The following is a 15,618-nucleotide window of genomic DNA, read 5'->3' as shown; positions in this document are numbered from 1 at the left end:
TATATATATATATATATATGTGTGTATGTATATAAGCAAATAACTGAAAGGAAGACATAAATACACATAAATACTTAAAAACAGATTTTTTTTTATTTTTATAGTTAAGGGGTGTCTGGCGTTCACGTGCTGCCTATAAAGTTGACTTAGCCTAAATATCATCATAAAAATAGATACATTATTTTTTAGATTTGTAAGCATGTAATTTAGTTAAGTCTATCATAAGATTGGTTAAATGCTACAGAGGACGACATCACTGTTGCTCAGATGCACCTGCGCGTCCACTTCAAATTCACACAGGCTTGGTGCTTCAACGCGATTGGCTAGCGCTCCATGGTGGGCGGGGTTGAATGTGCGTATAACGCATGTGATTGGGCAGTTGACCTGTCCATTAGATCAAAGGACTCTACCTGACACTTCCTGCCCATGAATGTTTCGTTTGTTTTGGCAGTGTGTTATTTGTGTATCTCTGCCGTGTTTGTGTACACATGTCTTTACATTTATGAACACATAACATCGCCCTGACGCCCCGGAATAATAACCCGACGCACCGAATTGTATCATACGCGCAGTTGAGCCCGTTTAATGGATGATGACTGGAGGCAAAACGTGATTATTTCTTCTGACTGATCCAGGATCATGCAGTACGGAGATGAAAGGTAGGCAGAGCAGATTTGGACTTGATTGATTTGATGGAGTATTGATTAGGAGCAGTGTGCACGACATTCATTCAGACGGGTCAGTAAAGGTGAAAGGTTACAGCCCTAAATCCCGAGAGACAGCAGCTCGTTCCTGTCATCTGCAATGGACACGTTGTTTGCTAATGTCTCTGAGGCAGTTATAAAGAAATACTTTGTTTTGTAATATGTCGTTTTGCATAATTTAGTATTAATAGTGAGTATTTGCATGTGGTGTGGTGTTGTTAGCTCTTGTGTTACTGGTTTACTGTGGCGCTTTGGGTAGGGTTGCCAACTTCAGAAAAGGAAAAAAAGGGAGAATCGTGGTTTTTCATAGAAAAATAAGGGACACACACACACACACACAGACCTATTATGTATATCTGATATATATCTCTTTTATATAATGTTTTTTTTTTTTTTTATGGAGTCTCATCTCATCAAGGCTGTATATATTTGATCAAAAATACAGAAAAAACTGTAATCTTGTTAAATATTATTGCAATTTCTAATATTGGTTTCCTACTTTATTATACTTTAAAATAGAATTGATTTCTGTGACGCAGCACTGATTTTTCAGCATCATTGCTCCAGTCTTCAGTGTCACATGATCCTTCAGAAATCATTCTTATGCTGATTTATTATCAGTGTTGAAATTTGTGCTGCTATTTTTTTTTTTTTTGGAACCCGTGTTCCACACATAAAACAAAAAGTTAAAAAGAACAGAATTTATTCCAAATAGAAATATTTCTAACAATATCACTTTTTATACATTTAACACATCCTTGCTGAATAAAAGTATGCTAAAGGTGTCTTTAAAAAAAAAAAAAAAATGTACTGACCTCAAACTTTTGAATAGTAGTGTATATTTAACACAGAATTTTTATTTTGAATACATACTGTTCTTTTTCAAGGAATCCTGAAAAAATATCACTGGTCCCAAACAAGAATAAGGCACAACTGTTTCCAACACTGATTATAAATCAGCATATTATAATCATGATTTCTGAAGATCGTGTGACACTGAAGACCTGAGTAATGATGCTGAAAATTCAGCTTTGCGTCACAGGAATAAATTAAGTATAAATAGAAAACTGTTATGTTAAATTGCAATAATAGGCTATTTCACAAAATTAAATTTTTTTCTGTATTTTTGATCAAATAAATGCAGGCTTGATGAGCATAAGAAACCTCTTTAAAAAAAAAAAAAAAAAACCATTAAAAATCTTACTGATCCCAAACTTTTGTACGGCAGTATATAGGCCATAGGCAATCTATCTCATGAACAGTTCTCCCATTGTGCAATACAAATATGTGCAATAACCTTATACTCTTTCTCACCCTACATCCATTAAATGTAAATTGAGCATTCGCTCAAACTGATTTGCTGAAGTTGAAACGCAGACGTATTTAGAGTTTGTTATTCGTATGGTCTAGGTCAGGGTTCCTCAAATCTTGCCCTGGAGGGCCAATGCGCTGCAGAGTTTAGCTCCAACTCTGATCAAACTCAGCTACCTGTGATTTTCGTATGATCCTGAAGACATTGATTAGCTTGCTCAGGTGTGTTTGATTAGGGTTAGAGCTAAACTCTGCAGGAAAGTGGATTTAGTGGGCCAGATTTGAGGATCCCTGGTCTAGATGGTCATACGGCATATGCCTTAAATACGGGACAATTCCGTATTATACGGAATAGTTGGCAACCCTAGCTTTGGGTGTAAGAAAAGGGCATTATAAATAAAATGTATTATTATTATTATTATTGTAATATCTCTGAAAGCATAAATGCTTTATATTTTTATATTTAATATATATATATATATAGTTTTATATTTTGGTATTTCTTAAGAAGGGTAGAGGGGAATTTATTTGATTGCTTTTCTACTGTAAATATTTGTTGATTTAGTTAATAATAATAATAATATAATACAAATAAAATAAAAATAAATATGTAAGTAATAATATTAAAATTATTCATGTAACGTCCCGCACACTATCCTCACTTGCAAATATATTCACATTGTGCAGGATATTTCTTCTTTTATTTTTAGTTTTTTTTTCCTATGCACCTATCGATCACCTCCAGGTGTGCGAGGGTTATTGTTGATTGTTTGTTACAATTTTTTTTTATAAGAAATGTAGTTAATAATGTTAATAATATATTTAAATACATTTAAAAATGATAATGTAATTATTGATTTAAAATATATATTTTTTTATTTTGTAAGATATCTATTTAATGATGCCACACATATATATATATATATATATGTGAAGACATTTATCTAAATATAAAATGTGTATATATATATCATTTATTTTTTATTAATAATGACATTATTATATCTTATTTCATATTTGACATTTTTTCTTATTATATCATATTAAACATTTCTGATATTGTTTTATGTTTTCAGAGATATTGTTTAAATGTTTTCATATGCCACATGCCTCTTTGAATGAAAATGTTTTCAAAAAAAAAATTATAAACCGCATATGTCTGGTTGCTCTGTTCAAGTGTTCCATTGTAAAGATTTAGGTCATTTCAGTATCAAAGCAGCTCTTTGTTGCTGGAAAAGGCATTGTTTCTCAGATGCTGAGATGCAGTGTCTGTTATAATGCTTGATATGCAATTCATGCTCTTGCGGTGGAGGCAATGTGAGATGTGTGTAATTGATCAGGATGAAACTTGGAGTAAGTGAGAAGGAATTCAGCAGCCCTGCTCAGTCCAGGTGCTTATTCCTGATGGCTGAGATCCAGAGCATTCCTCAGTTCAGGAACCGGTGTAGTATTCAGCATTTGAGCTGCCGTGTGTTGTGGCATCTGCTACTACGCCACATGAACGCGGGTTTAGTTGACCGTGCAGGACAAACCTGAATAGCCTTGTCATGAGCAGCTTTTTTTCCCCTAGAATGGTTCATAGTAGTACACCTAAAAAGGCAGATTCTGTCATTATATACAAACTCTCATGTTGGTTCAAACCTGTTCTTCCATTGAACGCTAACAACAATAGTTATATTTTAACAATATTACATAACTGAAACTAGCAGTTTTAAGCTCCAGAAACGGTGAAAAACACTATAAAAGTCATCCACATGACATGTGCACTTCTAATTCTAAGTATTATCAAAGTCATTGTATATATTTTGTAAGCAGTGTGCGCCTCTGTTTTGTTTGTGCACAAATGTTTGTGAAAGTGAAACTAGAGAAACCAATGACATTGTATAAACAACAGGATATTAAAGGAATAGTTCACACAAAAATGAAAATATGCTGAAAATGTATACCCTCGGGCCATCCAAGAGATGAGTTTTTTTTTTTCATCAGAACAGATTTGGAGAAATGTAGCATTGCATCACTTTCTCAGCAATGGATCCTCTGCAGTGAATGGGTGCCGTCAGAATGAGAGTCCAAACAGCTGATAAAAACATCCCAATAATCCAGAAGTAATCCACACCACTCCAGTCCATCAGTTAACATCTTGTGAAGCCAAAAGCTGTGTTAGCAATAAACTAATTCATAATTTCTAACTTTAAACTATTGCTTCTGGCAAAAATACAAGTCCTCTATCCATAGTGTTTCTTTCTCCAGTGCAAAAAGTTGTCTCATCTGAATCAGGAGAGAAAGCTGCACAGACCAAGCAACATTAACAAACCAAAACAGTCCAAAACAGCTCTAAACAAATATGTTGGAGCTTGGAGGATTTTAATGTGAGAGACAACAGAGATTAATTTATTATGGATTATGAACTCTGATTTGCCAGAAGCAACGGTTTGAAATTAAAAGCATCTTGATGGATTTGTTTCTTACAAACACGCAGCTTTTGGCATCACGAGATGTTAACTGATGGACTGGAGTGGTGTGGATTACTTGTGGATTATTGTGATGTTTTTATCAGCTGTTTGGACTCTCATTCTGACGGCACCCATTCACTTCAGAGCATCCATTGCTGAGACACTGATGGAATGCTTCATTTCTCCAAATCTGATGAAGAAACAAACTCATCTACATCTTGGACGGCCTGAGCATGAGTACATCTGTAGCAAATTTTCATTTTTTTGGGTGAACTATTCCTTTAAGTGAATCTTTAAACTGTGTAATGAAAAACTGGTTGGTCATCAAGTTGCGCATATTAGCAGTTCCAGCATAAAAACAGGTGTTTCTCATTTCACCAGGAAGGAAAAGTACATGCTCATATGTGTGCAGTTATGTCAGAGCACATATTTGTACATCTTGAGATGTTCGAGTTCTCTCTCTGTCTGTAGAGTTGCAGTCGTGCAGTGGGGGGTAAATGAGGGCGTCCCGGCCCCCTGCAGCTGTCTGTACGTCTGACATTACACGAGCATTGATCGGGAAACTTCTGCCAGCAGGTCATGTTCACAAGACTGTATTTATATCTCTCATCATGTAGCACCCACTGTCATTTCTGAACTTTAATATCTGCATTTACTCTACTAAGCATCATTGACAGATGTAGTGTACTTTAAGGCCTGGTTGTTGTTCTTTTATGTTGCTGTCAACAGATTTTTTTTTCATGTATGCATCTTTTTTTCTGCACCGATAATAATCAGAAATGTTTCTTGAGCAGCAAATCAGCATATTAAAATGATTTCTGAAGATCATGTGACACTGAAGACTGGAGTAATGATGCTGAAAATTCAGCTTTGATCACAGAAATAAACTACATTTTACAATATATTCACATAGAAAAGTTATTTTAAATTGTAATAATATTTCTTATATTTCTTTTACTTGAGTTTTGATCGAATAAATTCAGCCTCAGTGGCTGAGTATGAGACTTTTAAAAAAGCTTACAGACATTACAAACATGCATTTTAAAGAACAAGGTAAACTTGGAAGTGCAGTTTGGAGTAAACTTTAATCTGTAAAACAGCTTGGAACTTAAAGAGGAAGTGTAAGTAAGATGTTGATCTTTCCAGATTGTACAGTAAGTCCCTAAAATCCGGTCTGACCATCTTCTGCTTGCAGTACAAACCACAAACCATCTGAATAAACAGTCGTTCAGTGTCATGGCCTCCTCTGAAGAGGGTATATGATAGCATTAACATAACTCTGATGAAGAATCCTGACAGCATTTGTTAACAAACTCAGCTGGTTTCAGTGCTCATAATTATATAGTGCCGTAATAATAGGCCTAATGTTACATAAGACTCCTCCAGTCTGGATCAGCATGTGCCCAGAAACTGCCAGCAACACTGTTAACACATGCTGTCTAATTAATGCTTTAAAAAAACATGCGTAATAGGAACAGCGATTCGGAGATCAGTGATCAAGAACTTTCTTTCAGTGTTCAGCTCCCAGTCAGTATTGGTTTCGGCTATTTAAAAAACACACATCAGTAGGTTTAACTATTTGCTGCTTGAATTGATATTTGTCTGTTTTATTTGTGCTTTTTGGCCCGCTGCGCTGCTATTTTTAGGCATCGAGCTGTCAGCTCAAAGGGGAGCCTGTATAGATTAAGTTCTCACCCTCAGAGCCACACAGCATTAAAAATACACAGCATCTGTTATCAAAGGGCAGATCGTAGTGTATGAAATATTAGATTCGGACCCAAATATCTCTTTCTGTGGCTGTATTTTTGTATGAGCGAGCATGTGTGAGACATTTGAGACACGACCACCTGGTCAGTTCTGCTATTCTGGTTATAATAGCAGCCCTGTCGTGTGACCGTTTTATCATGCTGTGAGTCATTTTAAATGTGCAATAGTTTTTTTTTTTTTGTAGAATTGAAATTTTAAAAAAAGTTTGCGATTACACACTTTACAAATAAAAATGAAAAAGTGAAAATATGTGTGGAATTTGACAGAAACCAAAATATCAAATTATTATAGCAAATTAATCAGTGTAACATCAGAACAAAAACAGTGCCACAGTTCGTTTGATCGTTTGATAAATGACCCAAAACGGTAAAACTAATTTTATAAAAATATATAAACTACCATTAGAAAGATTTTGAAAGTCTCTTATAAGCTAACAAAGGCTGCATTTTTTTTGTCAAAAATACAGTAAAACAGAAATATTGTGAAATATTATTACAATTTCAAATAATTGTTTTCTATTGTAAAATATTGTAAAATGTAATTTATTCCTGTGATTAAAGCTGAATTTTCAGCATCATTGCTCCAGTCTTCAGTGTCACATGATCCTTCAGAAATCATAATAATTTTCTGATCTGCTGCTCAATAATCATTTCTGATTGTTGTCAATGTTAAAAACAGTTGTGCTGCTTGATATCTTTGTGGAAACCATCAGGTTTGTACAATTCTTTGATGAATAGAAAGTTCAATGAAAGCATGTCTTTACTGTCACTTTTGATCAATTTAATCCATCCTTGCCAACTCTCACTGACCCTTAAACTTTAGAACAGTAGTGTACATAAATTCATAAATTCCATTTCAAAGCTCTTTGAAAACTATGATATGATGCATTGAATTGAATTCTAGATTGTGCAGCTAAACAATTACACTTTTTGTTGCCTGTAAGAACAGCACTTAAGTTTTCCTCACCTTAGCTTTGTTTGGAACATGTCCTGCTCTGCATTTTCATATTACTCCATCACTCTCAGAAAAAAAGGTACAAAAGCTGTACCTTATTTACCCTAAAAAGTGCATTTTAGTACCTTAAAGGTATATATTAGTACCTAAAGTATACATATTAGTATCTAAATATTACATATTAGTATCTTTTGACAGGCTACTGCCCCAATGACAGCTTTTTGAAATTCTGAAAGTGATGTTTTTCATCATTCTGTCCTGCCCACTGAGTGTCATAATCAACTTTCTCTCTCTCTCTCTCTCTCCTTCTCATTTTCACCTCGCTGTTCTCCTGTTTTCCCCTCTAACTCCCTTGATGCTTGTTCTTGCGTGTTATATGACATTCGATCCATTAGAAACGCTGAGTGTGCTCGTGGCTGCACTGATGTCATGCACCGAATCTCAGATCAGCTCTGCGGTGCATCTGAGGACGAGTCCACCGCCTCAGTCTGACTCCATCAGTACTCAGACATTTGATTAGCTCAGGGATTTTTTTTCTTCTACTTTTATCTTCACAGCTTCACACCTGGTCCTTGGTTTGTACCTATTGCTCAATCAGCAGTTAGAATGAACACAATGCTTATCCTCACCATCTGATGTAATATGCAGACATACAGTATGTGCATTCTTTATATACAATATTAATATTTTGAACTAGAGTTTAGTTTTTTCAAATTTTCATGTTTTTTACTTTATTTTTATGTGCTTTTGTAATTTTTATTATATTTTTAGAATATTATGTTTACAATTATATTTTATATTTCCGTTTTTTCCAGTTTTTGTAATTTTAGCAGTGCTTAAATTCATTTATTTCAATCAGTTGCCAAGGCAACATTTCTATTTGTTTTTATTTCTGTTATAGTAATTTTAGCACTTACATTTATTTCAGTTTGTTGCCAAAGCAACATTTCTATTTTTTGTTTCTGTTTTAGTCATTTTAGCACTTAAACTTATTTCAGTTCGTTTCCAAGATAACATTTATAATTTTCATTTAAGTTTAAGATTTCCATCTAATATTTCTATTTTATTTGATTTCAACTTTATTTCAGTTAACAAGTTTAATAGGTTTTAACACAAACCACAATTCATTTACAGTCTGCTTATGCAGTGTTTCATTCTTCTTCTTATTCTGTGCTTTAATATTTAGCCTTTAAGGGGTCATATGATGCGATTTCATTTTTTCCTTTCTCTTTGGAGTGTTACAAGCTCTTGGTGCATAAAGAAGATCTGTAAAGTTGCAAAGACTAAAGTCTCAAATCCAAAGAGATATTCTTTATAAAAGTTCAGAGTCAGCCACGCCTACCTAAAACGCCTCGTTCTAACCCTTCCCCCCATGTCTACATCACTATGTGGGAAGATTTGCATAACGCCGCCCAAATGTTCACGCAAAGAAAGAAGGCGCAACTTTTATTCTCGCTGTAGTATTGTTGCCGTGTCGTGAAGACGCTGTGTGCTTCGTTGTGAAAGCGAAACTACTTTGTTTGGTCTTCCAAAAGAGTACGATATATGGTTCGTCATGCCTAGAGCTGATATGTGCTGGACGCTGAGGAAATACATCAACTTAGTGCTGTGGATCGCCGGCACATTTTATGGAGGACTGTTTACTCATCCTGGGAGAGTAGCGTTAGACTAAAATTCCGGCAGTTCTTACTTACGTGAGTACGTTTTCTTTTATCATTTGCCACTGATGATTCAAACGCGAGTTTTGGGCAGTGTGGTGTAGCACTTGTTGTTTGTCATTTATCTGATCACAAATGCAGACAGGGTTTTATGTTTACGCGGCACGATGCAATGCAACGCAATGCGTAAAAAGACAGTATAAGTCATTATAATCAGTAATTATGTCCCCACTGGATGCAACAAATGCCTCGTTTATAATGGGTTTTAATGTTTTTGTCTCGTCGCTCCGGCCGGACACGGCATCAACAGTATGTGAGGGCGTAACATTTCTGTCTCACGCTTGAGGTATTCGGCCAATCACAACACACTGGATAGCTGGCCAATCACAGCACACCTCGCTTTTTCAGACCGATGAGCTTTGTAAAAATCGACGTGTTTCAAAAAGGCAGGGCATAGAGGAGAAACAATAATGTACAGTATGTGGAAAATAATGTGTTTTTTTAACCTTAAACCGCATAAACACATTTCATTACACCACATACACAAAATAATGTTCTTTTTAGCAGCATCATATGACCCCTTTAATGATTGCTAAACTTGTGTGTGTGTATATATATATATATATATATATATAATTTAATTCGCTGTGTGGAATATAGTCAGGCTGTCATTATTGCTAAATAAACCACTTCAGGGTGATATAAAACAGCTCTGCTCCATGTCGCGGTCCTGATCACCCTGTCAGATTTCCCATAATGACCTCCTGACTGCACATTTTCCCTTACATATTCTTTTAGGGCGTCTATGCTAAAACTTTCTCCAAGTATGACATCCAGGGTGAAGTATCCCTACTGCGTTCAGGGTTCAGTTTCCCCCGGCAACCGTCAAAGCTCATTCAGAAACTCACAACCACAGCCAGCCGGCCCACATTCCAAGTGGTTTGCTGTTGCCATGACGATGGTCCCTTGGAGACGAGGATTGTGGGAGGGATGAGAAAAAAGTGCTTTGTTGCCAAGTATGATCCCTGGGATAAAAAATGCAAACATCAGTTCTGCTGTAAATATCTCCATTGAGGGTGGACGCCTTTTAATGTCAAATTGTGATTTCATATTATCATGTGTCATACTATCATCCATCTGGTTTTCAGTGCTCAATATGCGGGTTTGTTCTTGGTTATAGTAAATGTTTAGGGTATTTGTTTTCTGGATCGGTCAAGCTACTATTAGAGCCCAACCGATATGGGTTTTTTGGGGCCGATACCGATATTAGGGAGTAAAAATAGACTGATATCGATATCTCGTCCGATATTCTTTGTGTATATTATAGTACAATACCAGTCAAAAGTTTGGACACTTTCCCATTCGTGTGTCCAAACATTTGACTGGTACTATATATGGAATGCAGTAGGGCTGCACGATTAACCGAATGCGATTGTCATGCGCATTTTGTTAGTAAAGCCGGTTCTGTAATCAGCAGGAAATCATCATCACATGCTTTCAGATGGAGCAGAATTTACTACACATAGCCGTAGTTCACTGACAAGTTACGCAAACAAATTGCAGATGATTTTATTGCGCGATTATGAAATCGAAGAAATCGTTCGCGATAATTACAGCTGTTTACATAGCTTCTCAGTGAACTACAGCTCTGTGAAGTAAATGCTGCTCCATCTGAAAGCATGTGAAAATACCACATTTAATAACATATTTTTATTCCAAACTCACTTTCATAACGTCAGTCGAGTGTTTGAAATAAATCCTTCTGAGAGATGATGTGGCTTCTTACACAGAATAAGGCACGCAACATATTTCATAGTATTTAAGCAGTTATAAAGGCATTGCATTATAAATATAATTTTTTTTCACTTTTTTTAATGAAAATTATAATAATGAAGAACTCAGATAAACCGTATATTGCCGTAGTCGTGTGTTTATTAGTCACGTTGAATCAGTGAAAGCAGTTGAATCTTCTGTTTATTCAGCTGCAGCGATAGGCATTTTCTGGGTTTCTTCTGCGAGGCATATTTGGAGTTTCAGCGCGAGAGCGCCCTCTGGCCTTTGGATGGAGATTTACTGCTGATCACAGAACAGTGCTTCACTGAAAGATACGCATGACAATCGCAGCTTCTGTCGAATCGCGATCTCGATTCCATTTCGATTTATCGTGCAGCCCTAGAATACAGTATATACATAAACAGAATATACATACATAAACACATTGTCGGTATCGGCGAATATGACACAGATATGAAATTTCTCATATCGGCTCATATCGGCCGATAATATCGGCAAAACTATATATCGGTTGAGCTCTAGCTAATATGCATGCACATTCTAGAGCTGAACTTGACCTGTAAAGTTAAGAGTTCATTCTCACTGCTGACTAGGGAAAATTACTGCGGATGACAGTGCTTGAGTTTCCTGCTCTCATCCGAGTGAAACTCACATGCGTGATGCAGATGTAGATCAGTGATATTAAAGCAGCACAAACTTGCACACTGCAGTTACAGTAGTTGCCAAGGCAACATTTTGCATTTTCATTTAAATTTTAGAATGTTTTAACGCCAACTTTGCAAGTTTTCAAATAGTTTTGTATTGTTACAGTGTCAGTAATGTGTAAATGTTATCTGCATTCTGATATCCCTTTTTTTTGTCAAGAAATTGACAATTTTGCATCATCCTGCAAACTTTTGATGTATTTTTGCATCCTCGCTCAAACCCAGTGCATTGTGGGCATTCAAGTTTTCTTAACTTTTTGACAAAAGGCAATAATGTCACAGCCATTTTTCTCTCTTTTCTCTAGTCATGTAGGACAAAGTCTATAAAATACCCAAGACGCAGGGCCATGCACAGACCTTGTGAGGGGCATGTGCTGAAACTGAAAAAGGGCGCCCCTCCCCAATGACAAATTATATAATTATTTGGTTAACATGTTTATGTATGTCATTGAGAAGAGGGTAAGGTAAAGCAATGAGTAAAGTATTTTTGCCGTAATATAATTAAAATAATTATGTCCAACACAATTCCAGTCAAAATAAGAGGTTATAAGAAACTATAGCCATACCGTTACTATAGCATATCCAACATGTATCCGCCTACCTGGTTAAAAACTTGATACTGTGTAGGACCAGTGATGTTGCTCTCTTGAAGGTCTCTTATTCACTATACTTTCCCTAAAATAAGCCAGCAATGAAACAATAAAATATTGTGAAAAGTACAGTTGCGGTGAAAAGTTTGAATTGTGCTAGAGCTCTTCTCTCCAGTGATTTGATTCTGTAATGTTTTTTTTAGTTACTACAACATTACTACGTTTATACATGTGAAGACGAGCGGAGAGTATAGAATACTAGATTCAAAAATTAGCTAGCTAGCTAATACGTGCATATTAACAGCGTAAACAAGCATTAGCCATGTGACCGTATAATAGCCTATGATTAAATGTTAATAAATTAAGTGTATCAGCAATCATAAATCAAGGAAGATATTTCTTAGAAATATATTTTACCTAGGTGACGAGGATCACTTTGTCAAACTCAAATGCAGTTATGGGGTTTTTGACCTGCGAATGTGTGCAAATGTGCATTTTGTCCGTCATTAAAACGGCGTTTATATCACATTACGTTTATATCAGGTTACAAAGTTTGTTGTAGCTATATGGGCGCTCAGTTTTTTCCTGTTGTAAAATACATTTGGGCCAAAAACTCATTTTATAAAAGATGAAATGATACTGTATGCACAAGCTATTTAAGTGTAGGCTATTGTCTATGATTGGATAGCAAATGCTAGCACTCTCTCTCCGGTCCCACATGTTTCAGACCTTAAATACATAAAATATGAGCCTTTATAGACGTAGTGTTTCTTCCGTAAAGCGTAAAATGCTGTACTTGTTCAAACAACAAGATCTTCATTTACCCTTGCAAGACTTCGTTCAGCTGCTGTGGAACTTCAGTTCATTCAGTCAAGACAGAGAGTTATGAGGTTTTACTGACAGTTTGAGCGAAGCCAACAAGATTTAGTCACAAGCTCTTTTTAATACCTTTCATTGGCTAAATATTTGTAAAACAGACAAACAGACGTAAAGTGTGACCAATAGCATTGATTTATTGAAGAAGAATTTAAAAAAAAAACACACCAAAAAAAAGGGCACTTTGGAGTGTAAGTGCAAAAAGGGCATGTGCTCTGCACAGGTTGACGTGCCTGCCAAGACATGTCACTCTTATAGTTTTGAACGGGGAAAAACGCAATGCTCAATATGGCCGCTCTATCGAAGGAAGCCCCGCCTTCTGAATAAAAGAGCTAATCTGTAAAGTCAGCACGTCTCTGCAGCAGCACTGCATTGTGGGATTACCTTATCCATAAAAATATAAGTTTGATGCTGCCATAGAATTTGACCAAAAACGGTTCTTAAAAGACTGACAAATATTTGTGTTTTCCTATTTGAGGTTCTCATTCACAAGCTCTGAATAATACAGAAAAAAAATGTGCTGTCTTTCTACCTGATAAACTGGTTTTGTAGAGTTACTGTGTTGTGTCTGAGTTACTTAAGCCTGTTTTGGGCGATACTAGTTTTTGTTTTTTTTTAAGTCATGTCTGAGTCATTTGAATGTGCAGTTCCATCAAGTATGCTATCTGAACACTAAACTTTCATCCTTAGCGTGCAGTCTGGATTGAGTCTGTATTGGTATCAGTCATATTTATAAACATTTCAATATCATATGAGCCATAAGATACTTTTTATGCATGCTGTTCCAACTTTCAGTATTGGCCAAAATGTCTGTATTGCTGAATACTCGCACACTGTAAAAAAAAATCCTTAAAATTTATGGTAAAAAAACCAGCAGCTGTGGTTGGCGGAATTTTACCGTAAAAAATACGGTAGCAACGTTTTAGGTTTTAACTTAAATTTACAATTAAATACTGTAATTTCATTAACTAATATAATGTTAAAATACCAACCTTATTGAAGTACTGAAATCTGTTTTGTATCTTTGTAATACACTGATAACCACCAAAAGCAGGTGGTGATGAGAAAGTCACATGATGAACCAAAGCCCATCACAAGCAGCTTTTAGATAATAACATGTATAGAAGGTGCACAGTGTCATTCACACAAACACTAAACACCATCATGGTAACACACATGACACTGAAATAATGCAATAAACATTCATTTAACAACATTAGGTGTAACACACAACACAACCCTAATATACAAAACTGATAAGAAAAAACTAAGAAACAGTTATTTTAACAAAAAAACATCAAATGTGAAATGTAACGCAGGGAATTATGGGAATGTCAATTTACGGTTATTCACTGTTAATTATACAGTCTTTTTCACTTCCAAAAATGGTATACTACTGTAAAATTAATGTCCAATACAGTTTTTCACCGTATATAGTAGGGGAATTTACCGTTAACCATTTAACAGGTTTTTACTGTAGCATTTTTACAGTATTTTACCGTTAAATTCACTGTCATTTTTTACAGTGCAGTAGTGTCTGTGAGGATCCTGGAGTGAGTTTAGCGCTTCAGACTGAGCCGTGTAATTACAGCACCTCACAGCAGCTTTAATGGACGTGAGAGAGAGATGAGGGATAATTAAAGAGATTGAGGGTGACAAAAAGGGGTGTGATTGAAGATAAAGGGGACAACTAACACACAATGGAGGGGACATGTGTCTGTCTTTTATATTGAAATATACTGTAACTTTGTTAAAGGCACCGCTGCTTACTGCTCTGTAACACCTGATCAGCATCCTGAATCAAAAACCTGTCTGTTATTTCTTGCTTACCTTCTTTTTACCTCACTGTGACTGGACAGATCAAGTCTGAACACTGAATATGTGTCACTGGTGTGCATGTGTCTGCACGTATCTGCTTGGTGTCAGAAAGTAATGAAAGTTCAGTTTTATGGTTTTTACCTAATGTAGTGAACGGATTCATTATAAAAACAGTGTCTTGTTACTAACTGGACATTTCTCAGATTGGGTGTCGATATTTCTTCTGCTCGAATTAATGAATAACAAGTTTTTTACGAAATATAATGCACTTGGAATGTAGTGAAGACAAAATAAAGGTTTCCCAAAATAAAACTACTCCAATAAAGTACAGCTGTACTCAAAAAAATATAAATACAAATATATTTCATCCACCACTGCAACCAAGTAAACTTGTGATATTTCAAAAATGTTTATTGTGGTGGAAGTGACGGTTGTGATGTGTAAACACTGATTATAAATACATTTTGATATAAACTGATTGATGCAATTCAAATATTGATATGGTTTATCTCAATATTTAGATTACCATACTTTCTTAAAAATAATTAGAAAAGCAGCTAAATAAATAAAGGTTTAACATAAGTAATAAGTTAAATAAATAAAGTTTATTAGTAAATAACTGAAGTTTCCGAGATAGATTTAATGTGACCTTCATAAAAAGAGAACATTATAGAAGTATAATATAGACAATAGAATAAAATATTGAATAAAAGTACTCTTAGCTTTAACCCAAATCAATTCCGAGACTATACTATACCACACTATACTATACTATAATATACACCCCATTATGCTTTACTATACTATACTAGACTATACCACACTATACTATACTATATCACACTATACTATACTATATCACACTGTACTATACTATATCACACTGTACTATAATATACAACCCATTATACTATACTATACACCCCATTATGCTTTACTATACTATACTAGACTATACCACACTATACTATACTATATCACACTATACT

General features: G+C 35.3%; 1 protein-coding gene across 1 annotated transcript in view; it reads left to right on the top strand.

Annotated features, from left to right (window-relative positions):
• The first annotated feature begins 404 nt into the window (after positions 1-404).
• LOC107557582 (ras-specific guanine nucleotide-releasing factor RalGPS1-like) overlaps positions 405-15,618 on the top strand; it is a 149,793-nt gene continuing 134,579 nt past the window's right edge. The window contains exon 1 of the mRNA XM_016241057.1: positions 405-659. The gene's annotated coding sequence lies outside the window, so the exon portion shown is untranslated. The remainder of the gene's footprint in view (positions 660-15,618) is intronic.

The sequence above is a fragment of the Sinocyclocheilus grahami genome, unplaced genomic scaffold, assembly GCF_001515645.1.
Source record: "Sinocyclocheilus grahami isolate Dianchi unplaced genomic scaffold, SAMN03320097.WGS_v1.1 scaffold609.1, whole genome shotgun sequence".
In the NCBI taxonomy this organism is placed as follows: Eukaryota; Metazoa; Chordata; class Actinopteri; order Cypriniformes; family Cyprinidae; genus Sinocyclocheilus; species Sinocyclocheilus grahami.
Note: the sequence above shows the minus strand (reverse complement) of the source record. Positions and strands in the feature narration are given on the sequence as shown.